This window comes from Oryx dammah, unplaced genomic scaffold, assembly GCF_014754425.2.
Source record: "Oryx dammah isolate SB20612 unplaced genomic scaffold, SCBI_Odam_1.1 HiC_scaffold_11167, whole genome shotgun sequence".
NCBI lineage: Eukaryota > Metazoa > Chordata > Mammalia > Artiodactyla > Bovidae > Oryx > Oryx dammah.
Window position 1 is genome coordinate 49,323 of NW_024080560.1, and position 14,012 is coordinate 63,334.

At 38.2% G+C, this 14,012-nt stretch overlaps 2 pseudogenes; both read right to left on the bottom strand.

Moving 5' to 3' along the window:
• Nucleotides 1–773: 773 nt before the first annotated feature.
• On the bottom strand, nucleotides 774–1,700 carry LOC120860736 (annotated as a pseudogene).
• A 6,796-nt stretch (nucleotides 1,701–8,496) lies between these two features.
• LOC120860738 lies at nucleotides 8,497–9,699 on the bottom strand (annotated as a pseudogene).
• Nucleotides 9,700–14,012: the final 4,313 nt, after the last annotated feature.

Consider the following 14,012-nt stretch of genomic DNA (forward strand, 5'->3'; position numbering starts at 1 on the left):
CCAGCAAAGTGCAGCCGCTGCTCCTTACCTTAGACAAAGGGTATCTCCTCACCTCCACCCCTCCTGACATTGAATGTGGAATAGATCCTCTAGGCCCTCTTGCACCGGCACAGCCACCCCTCCTTGGACGTGGGGTTGCTCCTCCCAGCCACCGGTCCTGGCCTCAGACATGGGGTAGCTCCTCTTGGCTGCTCCTGCGCTGTCACAGCCTGACACTCTTGGCCTCCGCCCCTGACCTCGGATGTGGGGTAGCTCCTCCCAGCCACTCCTGTGCCATCACAGCCTGGCATTCTAGGCCACTGCCCCTGACCTCACCCCTGACCTCTTGGCCACTGCCCCTCGGGCATGGGGTCCCTGATCTAGAATGTGGGGTAGCTCCTCTCACTCATACTCATTAGTACAAAAAGTATAGTACGTACCATAGAATATTTTTTTAAAAGTTCAAACATCTGTCAGTAAACACATGAGAAGTATTTAGTAATTGAAATAGTACATAAATGAAAGAATGAATCAATACAATGTGACAAAATTAGAACACTCAGGAAAGTTTTCAACAAAGAGAACATGCCATATATAAATTCTTGACACATATGAGCATGCTGTATTTGGAAGTTGTAACGTTTCTAAAGTTTGGGCTTTATAACCAATGCTTATTATTAATTTATGTATTTAGTGAGACAAGTTATTTTCTCTTATATGATGCAACATAATTTTACAAATACAAAAACCACAATGTGTGTCTTTTTCTGTGTGTGAAATATAAACATTTAGCATCATCTTTTAAGTTTTATTTTTTCTAGGGTTTGTTTCACATCCTTGTTTCTTAGGCTGTAAATCAGAGGGTTTAACATTGGAATCACTAGAGTATAAAACAACAAAGTCATTTTGTCTTGATCTAGAGAGTAGGATGAACTCAGCCTGAAATACATAAAGAGAATAGTTCCCTGGAAAGTTGCCACTGCAGTTAGGTGGTAGGTGCAGGTAGAGAATGCTTTGAACCTCCCTTCTACAGAATGTATCTTCAAGACTGAAAGGATGATATAAAAATAAGAGACAAGAACTCTTGAAATGGTACTCAGTTCAATGAAGCCAAAAACAAGGAATAATGCCAACTCATTGACCTGTATATCAGAGCAGGAAAGGAGGAAAAGTGGAGGTAAATCATAGAAGAAATGGTTAATCTCATTTGACCCATAGAAACATAAGCGGAATGCTAATGTCATGTGTATCAGAGCATCCCATCCCCACCAGGTAAACCCCAGCCATGAGCAGGGGGCACACCCCACTGGACATGCTGACCGCATAGAGCAAGGGGCTGCTGATGGCCTTGTACCGGTCATAGGCCATACTGCCAGCAGGAGACACTCAGAATCTGCAAAGATACAGAAGACCAAGAACTGCAGAGCACAGCCATGGAAAGAGATTGACTTGTTCTTGGCAAATAGGTCCACCAGCATCTTAGGGCTGATGGCTGTGGAATAGCAGAGGTCACAGAAGGAGAGGCGGCTGAGAAAAAGGTACATGGGTGTGTGCAGCTGGGGGTCCATCCTAATCAGGGTTATCATTCCAAGGTTTGCCAGAAGACTGATGAGATAGACAAGGAGAAACATGGTAAATAGGATCGCTTTGTTCTCAGTGTTCTCAGTAATTCCCAAGAAAATGAATTCATTCACGGAGGAGCAATTGTCTCTGTCCATCCTTCTTTGTTCTTGTCTATACTCTTAGATGGAGAAAGCAATGGCACCCCACTCCAGTACTCTTGCTTGGAAAATCCCATGGGTGGAGGAACCTGGTAAGCTGTAGTCCATGGGGTTGCTAATCGTCAGACACGACTGAACAACTTCACTTTCACTTTTCACTTTCATACATTGGAGAAGGAAATGGCAACCCACTCCAGTGTTCTTGCCTGGAGAATCCCAGGGATGGGGGAGCCTGGTGGGCTGCCGTCTATGGGGTCGCACAGAGTCGGACACGACTGAAGAGACTTAGCAGTAACATACTCTTTAAAAAATATTTTTAAAATAAATAACAAAGATACATGGATAGGTAAAACTTCTGCACATCTGCAAAATATCGTAAAGCAGAACACATTTCTTTCTATAACAGAAAAGCATCCAGTCATGTGCCCACTCTTTAAAGAGGCAAAACTATCTACTGAGGCTTCTCTGTTGCTTCAGACAATAAAGAATCTGCCTGCAACATGGGAGACCCAGGTTTGATCCCAAAGTCAGGAAGATCCCTTGCAGAAGGGAATGGCTACTCACTCCAGTATTCTTGCCTGAAGAATTCCATGGACAGAGGAGCCTGGTGGGCTACAGTTCTTGGGGTCACAAAGAGTCCAACATCACTGAGTGACTAACACTTCTTCAGCTATCTATTATCCAATAAGAAAAATCACCTAGAATAGACTGTTGAGAAAATGAACCAAATCTATTATGTCATTTATGAGGCATTTTACTTCCTACAAGGTCATGTCGGAGTCTGACTTTATCTCAATGGATACATTTTAATTAATTTACCTCTCTTTTCCTCTTCAAAATAATATGAACAAGATTCTAATGTATTAGAGATGTTGAGCTGTAAGACAGGGCTAAGGAGTCTCTACACTTGAAAGTATTTACATGGAAACAAAATGGGATTAGAGTTTTAATGTTTCTCATTACATGATTGGTTTAAGAATATTTGTATTAATTCTTGAAATAATAACCATGTCACTGACTAATAATAATGATCTCTATTTTGTTACTGGTTTTATGTTGTGTTTAATAGTTACTGAGACATCTAAGTATTATCAACCTTTATTCCTAACAATTTATTATTGATTTGTCACAATACTCATTACCCCTTTGCAGAGATAGTTGTCAAAAATCAAGTCACTTAAAAAAAAAATCAAGTCACTTGATGAGGGAAAGAAAAGATCTAAAAGGAACTGAAAACAATAGAACACATTTGCATCTCTTTGGATTTTAAATGGGCTCTAATATTATAAAATGGAAATGAGATGAGACAAATTCTTCTGAGATAGACACATACCCTCTCCTATGTATGTGTCTTTGTGTGTGTGTCATGCTTGATATGCCTATTTTTTTTTAATTGGAGTAAAATTGCTTTACAGTGTTATGTTGGTTTCTGCCATACAACAAAGCAACTCAGCGATAATTATAAATATATCACCTCCCTCTTGACTTGTATATGTTTTTGATGTATATGAGAATAGAATGCATTTAATGAAATTCTTCTTAAGCCTAAATAGATATGACATTTTTTCACGTGAGAATTAATTTGCAAGTTTTTATTTTTACTGTGGTAGTTGTATTATTTTTTAAACAAAATGAAACAAACTTTCAATTCATGTATACACTTATCCAATGATAAAAGAAGTAAAAGATTTTTTGTGAGCCAATAAGAAAATAAAATCATTAAGAAGTTATACTGTGGTTATTAACAAGTTCAGGAAGATAGTTCCCAATCAGAGAAATCAATATCGTTTCTGGCAAATAAATGCAGAGTTAATTTAATTGAGTAAGTAGGCATAAACATTTCACTTACAAATACATTTTTTCTTTCTCAAAAAGTTATTTCCTCTTATACTCTTTAAGATAGGGCCTGGAAACCTACCTGAAATGGGCAGGTCTTGGGTAGCTAAATGATAATAAGCAGATGGTCTTTTATTTTACCAGGTATATGGGGACTTAAATCCCTGAGTTACTACCCCTAGGTTTTGATGTTAGCAAACATTTAATTAATTATGTTTCTGCTTCTGTGTATTCCCCTGTGAATTCAGAAACAACTTTGCAAAGGCTGAGATTTAAAGCTTCACTATTGCTGCCAAATTGATCTATGGTAGAAGAAAATAGCAATTTGTTTGTATGGAGTGCTTTGCAGTTACCCTGAAACTATCTCCTCCTTTTCCAGTCAAAGAGGAAACCTAATGAAACTCAAAAAGATCCTCCCTCCATCATTTTCAGCTCTTTTGGATTGGTCATTGTGTCTTTGAAACTGTCTCCTTCACTGCATTATTTAGGAATATGGCTACACTTTGACCATATTTTCTTTTTTATTGAAATACGAGGCATATACCATACAATTGATCTTTCTTATGTAAGTATGCAGTTCTTGTTTTTATTGTTTTTTTATTATACTTTCAAGATTGTTCAATTATCTCCAGTATCTAAATCCAGAATATTTTCATAACTTCAATAAGAAACCCCCACCTGCTACCCGTCAGTTCTCCTTCCTTAGCCCATAGTAACCACTAATTCTATGTGGTTCCCTATTATGGATGTCTCATACTAACAGAATCATGTGATACCTTTTTTTTTTCTAATATGTTTCGTTCATATGTTTATTTTATTTTCCTGTCGGCCTTCTTTCCTTGAAGATAATGTTTTCAAGTTGCATCCATGTTGCTCCACTTATCAGTATTTTGTTTCATCATTTGGGGACAATAATATTTATTTTAAAGATACAATACACTTTGTAGATCCCTTCTTCAGTTAAGTGACTATCAGGTTTTTTCTACTTTTTATCTATTATAAATAATGATGCTATAACATTAGTAACAATGCTACCTTTCAAGATAGCTTTCATCACCACACACTGTCTTATTCTCATCCTACCACATTTTTTACAGGCATTTCATTAACTTTATGACTCCCTCACATTTCCTAAATAATGTACTTTTTCTTTCTGAATTACATTTTATTTATATAAGATTATTTATATTACATTTAAGATCTCAGAAATAAAATCAATGATTTTTTTTTGTATTTCCTAAAATTTCTAGTGCAAGAATTTGAAAAGGTAATACTATCTAAATATTTATTTACTACTAAGTATAGTACTAATATTTCTGTCTATTAAAGCAGAGGCTGAGAAACAAAAAATAAGAATGTAACTGTGATCAGAATTTTCTATTGATAAGTTCATATATGCAAAGATGACTCATTTTAAAAATTTTACACAAATGATTTTTCTAAATAAACAGAGTTCATAATTTTTTTTAAAGTTATTTGTTTTCTACTATCCACATTCATTCTATGAGACAGAAGTTTCAATATTACATCCTCCCAAATTCTCCCTTTTAGACAACAACGGAACTCTTTCAGTCAGTCAGTTCAGCCACTCAATCATGTCTGACTCTATGCTACCCCATGGACTGCAGCATGCCAAGCTTCCCTGTCCATCACCAACTCCAGGAGCTTGCTCAGACTCATGTCCATTGAATAAGTGACTTTGATACCCAAGAAAATAAAGTCTGTCACTGTTTCCATTGATTCCCCATCTATTTGCTATGAAGTGATGGGACCAGGTGACATCATCTACTCAACGGACATGAGTTTGAGTAAGCTCTGGGAGTTTGTGATGGGCAAGGAAGCCCGGCATCCTGCAGTCCAGGGGGCTGCAAAGAGTCAGACATGACTAAGCATCTGAACTGAAATGAACTGACTTGGTGATGCCATCCAAACATCTCATTCTCTGTCATCCCCTTCTCCTCTGGCTTTCAATCATTCCCAGTATCAGGGTCTTTTCCAATGACAATCATAGTCATTGGACACTCATTTTCCAATGAGCCGTAGTCCTGGTATCTTTGGATGTAGCCCAATCATACCAGATACGAAGATCTTAGAGCAAACTTTGAGTATGAAGTTCCTTGGGCTGCAATGAGAGCAAAGCAGTCAATCCTAAAGGAAATGAGTCCTGAATATTCATTGGAAGGACTGATGCTGAAGCTGAAAGTCCAATACTTTGGCCACCTAATGCAAAGAACTGACTCTTTAGAAAAGACTCTGATATTGAGAAAGGTTGAATGCAGGATGAGAAGGGGATGACAGAGGATGAGATGGTTGGATGGCAATCCAATGGACATGAGTTTGAGCAAGCTGAGAGATAATGAAAGACAGGGAGGTCTGGCATGCTGCAGTCCATAGGGTCGCAAAGGGTTGGACATGACTAAGTGACTGAACAACAACAAATCCCCCATTATAAATATGTACTGCATCTTCTTATCCATTCATCTGTTAACAGACATTTAGGCTACTTCTATGTCTTGGCTATTATAAACAGCACTGCAGTGAACATTGGGGTACATATATCCTTTCAAACTACAGTTTTCTCTGAATATATGCCCTGGATTGGGATGGTTGGATCATGTGCTAGCTCCATTTGCTTTTAACAGACCTTCATACTGTTCTCCATAGTGGCTGTACCAATTTACATTCCCATAACAGTGTAGGAGGTTTTTCTGTTCTCCACACCCTCTCCTGACCTGCCTCATGAGAAATCTGTATGTAGGTCAGGAAGAAACTGGACATGGAACAACAGACTGGTTCCAAATAGGAAAAGGAGTACGTCAAAGCTATATATTGTCACCCTACTTATTTAACATATATGCGAGTACCATGAGAAACGCTGGGCTGGATAAACACAGGCTGGAATCAAGATTGCTGGGACAAATAATAATAATCTCAGATATGCAGATGACACCACCTTTATAGCAGAAAGCAAAGAAAAACTAAAAAGCCTCTTGATGAAAGTGAAAGAGGAGAGTGAAAAAGTTGGCTTAACGCTCAACATTCAGGAAACAAAGATCATGGCATCCAGTCCCATTACTTCATGGCAAATAGATGGAGAAACTGTGGAAATAGTGGCTGATTTCATTTTTTAGGCTCCAAAATCACTGCAGATGGTGACTGCAGCCATGAAATTAAAAGCTGCTTACTCCTTGGAAGAAAACTTATGATCAACCTAGACAACATATTAAAAAGCAGAGACATTACTTTGCCAACAAAGGTCCATCTAGTCAAGGCTATGGTTTTTCCAGTGGTCACGTATGGATGTGAGAGTTGGACTAGAAAGAAAGCTGGAAGAATTGATGCTTTTGAACTGTGGTGTTGGAGAAGACTCTTTGAGAGTCCCTTGGACTGCAAGGAGATCCAACCAGTCCATCCTAAAGGAGATAAGTCCTGAGTGTTCATTGGAAGGACTGATGTTGAAGCTGAAACTCCAGTACTTTGGCCATGTGGTGCTAAGAGCTGACTCATTTAAAAAGACCCTGATCCTGGGAAAGATTGAGGGCAGGAGGAGAAGGGGATGACAGAGGATGAAATGGTTGGATGGCATCACCAACTCAACGGACATGAGTTTGAGTAAGCTCTGGGAGTTGGTGATGGACATGGAGGCCTGGCGTGCTACAGTTCATGAGCCTACACACAACTGAGCAACTGAACTGAAATGAACTGACACTCTCTCCAGCATTTATTGTTTGTAGGCTTTTTGCTGATGGCCATTTTAACCAGTGTGAGATAATATCTCTTTGTGGCTTTAATTTGCTTTTCTTTAATGATTCACATGTTGAGAATCTTTTCATGTGCCTCTTGGCCATCTATATGTTTTGTTTGGAGAAATATCTATTCAGATTTTCTGTGCATATTCTTGTTTGGGTTGTTTGTTTTGTATACTGAGCTGCATTGCAACTGCTGCTGCTAAGTCGCTTCAGTCGTGTCCAATTCTATGTGACCCCATAGACAGCAGCCCACCAGGCTCCCCCTTCCCTGGGATTCTCCAGGCAAGAACACTGGAATGTGTTGCCATTTCCTTCTCCAACTGAGCTGCATTAGCTGTTTGTAAATTTTGGAATCAATCCCTAGTTGCTCACATCTTTTAAAATATTGTCTCCCATTCTATGTGTTGTCCTTTCATTGTGTTTATGCTATCCTTTGCTGTGCAGAAGTTTTTTTTTGTTGTTTTATTTTAATTAGGTCCATTGGTTTATTTTTGGTTTTATTTCTGTTGCCTTAGGAGGTGGATAAAAAAAAAATATATTGCTGAGATGAATGTCAAAGACTGTTATGCCTATGTTTTCCTCTAAGAACTTTGTAATACCTCATCTTATATTTATGTCTTTAATTCATTTTGCATTTATTTTTGTATACAGTGTTAGAGAATATTCTAATTTCATTCATTTACATGAGCTGTACAATTTTTCCAGCACCACTTATTGAAGAGACTGCTTTTCTCTTTTGATAATCTTGCCTCTGCTGGATTTATAGTCCTCAATTTTTATTTCAGAGTGATTTTGAGGCTTGTTAGGAATTACTTAACCATGTAGTTAATTAATGCTTGTTATTAGCTCTAGCTTATAGTTATTAATATAGAAAATGCAGTGTGTATCATAGAATATAAAGGACCTAAATATTCAAAGATCTCTCAGTAAATATACCATAAATCTTAGTGTAATTGAAATAATATTTGAATTAAGGAATTAACCATAATATTCGACAAAATTGCAAAATTCTGGAAGTATTCAGCAAAGAGGAAGTGCTATATATTAGTTGTATATACACAATGAAGCATGCTGTGTTTTGGAATGGTAGTATTTTTAAAGATTACATTTTATTACAAATATTTATTTACTCCCTTAAAGTATTTTAAACAATTTCATTTCCCTTGGATCATGAATATAATTTTACAAACAACAGATATATGTATGTGTGTCTATATATTTATAGTACACCCTTTAAAACCACCTTTAATCTTCCAGTTTTTCGGGTCCTGTTTCACATCTTTGTTCCTTAGGCTATATAACAGAAGATTTAACAGGAATCACAAGGGTGTAGAACAATTAGGTCATTTTGTCTTGATCTGGACACTAGGAAGTATTTGGCCTGAAATATAAGAAAAGTACAGTTCCCTAGAAAATTGTCACAACATTTAAATGAGAGGTGAGGGTGGAGAAAGTTTTGAACCTCCCCTCAGTAGAGTGGATCTTCAAGACTGATAGGATGATATGACAGTAAGAGAAAACTACTCCTGAAATGGTACTCAGCTCAATAAAACCAAAAACAGTGAATAATGCCAATTCATTGACCTGTATATCAGAGTGGGAAAGGAAGAAAAGTGGAGGTAAGTCACAGAAGAAATGGTTAATCTCATTTGACCCACAGAAACATAGCAGAATGCTAATGTCGTGTGTATCAGAGCATCTGTCATCCCCACCAGGTAAACCCCAGCCACGAGCAGGGAGCACACTGACCACATAGAGCAAGGGGCTGCTGACGGGTTTGCACTGCTCACAGGCCACACTGCCAGCAGGAGACACTCCGAACTGGCAGAGACACAGAAGACCAAGAGTGGCACAGCAACAGCCATAGAAGGGGGTGATTTGTACTCGGCAAATAGGTCCAAGAGCATCTTGGGGTCAATTGCAGTGGAAATAGCAGAGGACACAGAAGGAGAGGTGACTGAGGACAAAGTACACGGGTGTGTGCAGCTGGGGATCCATCTTAATCAGGAATATCATCCCAAGTTTTGCCAAGTGGCCAATGAGATAAACAATTAGAACCATGGTAAATATGGTCACTTTGTCCTCGGTGTTATCAGTAATTCCCAAGAAAATGAATCCAGGAACGGAGGAGCAACTCCCTCCATCCATTTTTCATTGTTCTTGTCTGAGCTTTTAGAAAATGATCAAGGAAACAACACATGGATGTGTAACACTTCTGCACATCTTCAATATATCATAAAATAGAACACAATTCTATCTGCAATTGTCTTTATATTCAGAAAATAATACATTCATGCACACACTCTTTAAAAAGGCATAACTGTTATTACTCAATAAAAACAATGTCACTGTATAGCAAAACCAATACAGTATTGTAAAGTAAAATTAAAAAAATAATAAATTTTAAAAAAAAGAAAAAAAATAAAGTCGCACTGAAGGACACACAGTTCCAAGTGATTAAAAAAAAAAAAAAACTGGTATAGAACGTTGGGAAATTGAACCAAATCTAAATGTAATTTGTGAGGCATGTTACTTTCTACAAGCTTGTCCCTGAGCCTTCCTTTCTTTACTTCAGAGAGTACATTTGATGAATTTACCTGTCTTCTCCTCTTCAAAATAATGTGGGTGAGACTCTAATATTAGAGATACCTGGCTGTAAGCATCAGGACAAAGCATTTTCTATGAATATTCACTTGGATGCAAAATAAGGTAGTAATTTTAATATTTCTCAAAACCATGATTGTTTTAAGAGTATCTGTGTCAGTTCCAGAAATAATGAGCATATCATGGGTTGAGCATAATAAAATAATTATGTTTCTGGTTTGGGTTTATGTTATGTTCAGTGTTTGGTGAGACATTAAGCAAGTATTAATGAGCAGTTCTCCAGATGTGTATTTTTGTTTTGTCATAATATTAATTACCTTTTTGTGGGAATTGTCTGGTGCCAAAGAAAGAATCACTTTACTCATTGAAGGGAAACATTTCTACAAACTTATTTAACACATATATTTTTATCTCTTGAGCTACTCGGTAGCTCAGCTGGCAAAGAATCAGCCTGCAATACAGGAGACCCTGGTTCGATTCCTGTGCCAGGAAGATCCCTGGAGAATGGGTAGGCTACCCACTCCAATATTCTTGTGCTTCCCTGGTGGCTCAGATGGTAAAGAATCTACCTGCAATATGGGAGACCTGGGTTCGATCCCTGGGTTGGGAAGATCCCCTGGAGAAAAGAACAGCTATCCACTTTGCTGAAATATTAAAAAAGACTTTTTCTTTATAAAATGGAAATGAGATGAGTGATAATAAATGCTGTGGGCTTCCCTTATAGCTCAGCTGGTAAAGAATCTGCCTGCATTGAGGGAGACCTGGGTTTGATCCCTGGGTTGGGAATGAGCTCTTGGAAAAGGAAATAGCTACCCACTCCAGTATTCTAGCCTGGAGAATTCCATGGACTGTATAGTTCATGGGGTCACAAAGAGTCAGACACGATTGAGTGGCTTTCACTTTCTTGTTTCTGAAATATATAGACTTATCTCCATTGTGTTTGCATGCATTTATATGTGTGTCACGTGTTTGCATGTGTGTGTGTCTTGGATAATATGTGAAAATTGGAATGTGAGTGATGTGTATATTTTTTAGACCTAAAGAATATGACATATTGTTCACATGAAGTTCAGTTTTTCACAGGTTGTTATTTGTAAGATGGAACCTCAACTACTTTTGAAATAAAGCAACAAGAACCTTCAAACTAATGTTTATACTTGGTGGTGGTGTTGTTTAGTCACTAAGTCATGTTTGGAACTTTAGCGACCCCCTGTACTGTAGCCCACCAGGCTCCTCTGTCCATAGGATGCTGTACAGTTCGATACCATCTGACCATGGTCAACATGAAGAATAACAGTATATAGACAAGTTATTTAACCTGTGCCATTTTGAGATAGTGGTTATATAGCAAAAGAAAACTGAAGCAATATGAATAGAATATAAGCAGAGGGGAAAAATATTTTATTGATTATTAATTATTCCCATTACATAATTTTATGAAATCATTTTTAATGTTTGTATTATTATGTAATGCTATGTATTATTATGTAATATAGATGTTAGATTTATAGGTGAAGTGAAAAAAATATTTGCAAAACATTTTTGCAACAAAGAATTTGTAGCTAGACTATACAAAAATGTTTATAAATAATAAAAACACAATCCAATTAAAAATAAGGACATGATTTGAACAGATACCTCACCAATAGATATATAAATGGCTATTAAATAATGAGATAATAAATAATAATGATGAAAATAATAATAAACAGCAAAAACATAAGTTATAGAACTATATTTTGCAATTATACATGTCCTTTTATGTCCAGGCTTCAAGTGAATGTTCTCTGTGGTGCTTCCCAATGTCACGTCAGTTGATCAGCTATTGAAGACACAGGTTATATGCTTAGTAGCTCATTGTGTTTCTGATAGCAGAGAAGGATGTTCCATACTTTCAGTAATACTTTCACACATAAAGATAAAAGATAGGGAGGAAAACAAACACTTTGTTCGCAATTAACCTTTAGATGCCACTTAGAAAAAGTTTTCAAATTAATTTGATTGGATATAGAAGGTTCTTGACTTGGTATTGGACAGCACTTAAGAAAAGGTATTTGATTTTGTATTATTGCTTTCCTAGCATCCCTGCCTCACACCATCTTGTTGCACTTTATGTATTTAAATTGATTAAAGAAATATATTATTTAAGATCTATCAAGTGTTTAAAATGATTCAGGCATGATTCTCAGCATTTAGTCAAACATGCAACAGTCACTGATGTAGGTACTATACTCTCTTCATTTTACAGGTCAGAGAATTGAGACAGAAAAATTAAGTAACTTGATCAAAGTGCAACTGACTAGTTGGGTACAAGAGATAGCAAAGGAAACCAAAGGAATCTGGCTTCCTCCCTAATCCAGCAATTTCATAAATGCAATCTTGTTAATGAAATATTCTACACGTGAAAACACACACAGACACAGTCTCTGAGGTTCTTACTATATCTTTTAAGGCAACCTATTACAATCTGTTCTAGAATTAACTCCCAGCTCCTAATGGTTGGAAGTGACAGACTTTATTTGGGGGGGCTCCAATATCACTGCAAATGGTGACTGCAGCCATGAAATTAAAAGACGCTTGCTCCACAAAAGAAAAGGTATGACAAACCTAGACACCATATTAAAAAGCAGAGACATTACTTTAGCAACAAAGGTCCATTGAGTCAAAGCTATACTTTTTCCAGTAGTCATGTATGGATGTGAAAAATGGACCATAAAGAAAGCTGAGTGCCAAAGAACTGATGCTTTTGAACTGTCACGCTGGAGAAGACTCTTGAGAATCCCTTGGCCTGTAAGAAGATCAAACCAGTCAATAATAAAGGAATATTCACTGGAAGGACTTATGCTGAAGCTGAAGCTGAAGCTCCAATACTTTGGTCACCTAATGCGAAGAACTGACTCATTGGAAAAGACCCCATAGCTGGAAACGATTGAAGGCAAGAGAAGAAGGAGAGAACAGAGGGTGAGATGGTTGGATGGCACCACCAACTCGATGGACATGAGTTTGAACAAGCTCCAGGAGTTGGTGATGGACAGGGAAGCCTGGTGTGCTGCAGTCCATGGGATTGCAAAGAGTCAGACACGACTGAGTGACTGAACTGAACTGAATAGTTGTAAAGTTATTCAACTATTCAGTTCAGTTCAGTCGCTCAGTCGTGTCCGATCTTTGCAACCCCATGAATCACAGCATGCCAGGCCTCCCTGTCCATCACCATCTCCCGGAGTTCACTCAGACTCGCGTCCATCGAGTCCGTGATGCCATTCAGCCATCTCATCCTCAGTCGTCCCCTTCTCCTGCATCCCCAATCCATCCCAGCATCAGAGTCTTTTCCAATCAGTCAACTCTTCGCATGAGGTGGCCAAAGTACTGGAGTTTCAGCTTTAGCATCATTCCTTCCAAAGAAATCCCAGGGCTGATCTCCTTCAGAATGGATTGGTTGGATCTCCTTGCAGTCCAAGGGACTCTTAAGAGTCTTCTCCAACACCACAGTTCAAAAGCATCAATTCTTCAGCGCTCAGCCTTCTTCACAGTCCAACTCTAACATCCATACATAACCACTGGAAAAACCATAGCCTTGACTAGACGGACCTTAGTCAGCAAAGTAATGTCTCTGCTTTTGAATATACTATCTAGGTTGGTCATTGTTAGGAGTCAAACTCCGGCCATGACAGGCTCAGCAAGGTATATTCGGCACAGGACCTAAGTCATGTCTTCCTAACAGAGCATCCCTTGACCAAATTAGGAAAACTCCCCATACACACCAACCAAAAGAGACAGGATATGCACTCATCCCGCCTGGCCAATCATGTAACACCAGCTACCCCTGTAATTGAGACAAAGAACTGCCTGTATATAAGCAGCCATACTCCTTTGTTTGGGGCTCTTGTCAGATTCCACTGTGTGGGATGAGACTTGGGCCCTAGCGCGCTAGAAATAAAACTCCCTTCCTGTCTTTGCATTACTGTGGTGGACTTGTTCTCTCGGTCGGTATGGAGATACGGGCTCAGTGCTTAACATTTGGGGGCTCGTCCGGGATTTCCATCCAACCGGGGAGAATAACTCTCCTGGTAGAAGGGAGTAACCTCGTCAGGAGATATGAGCTCTGAACACTGTTAATTTTGGA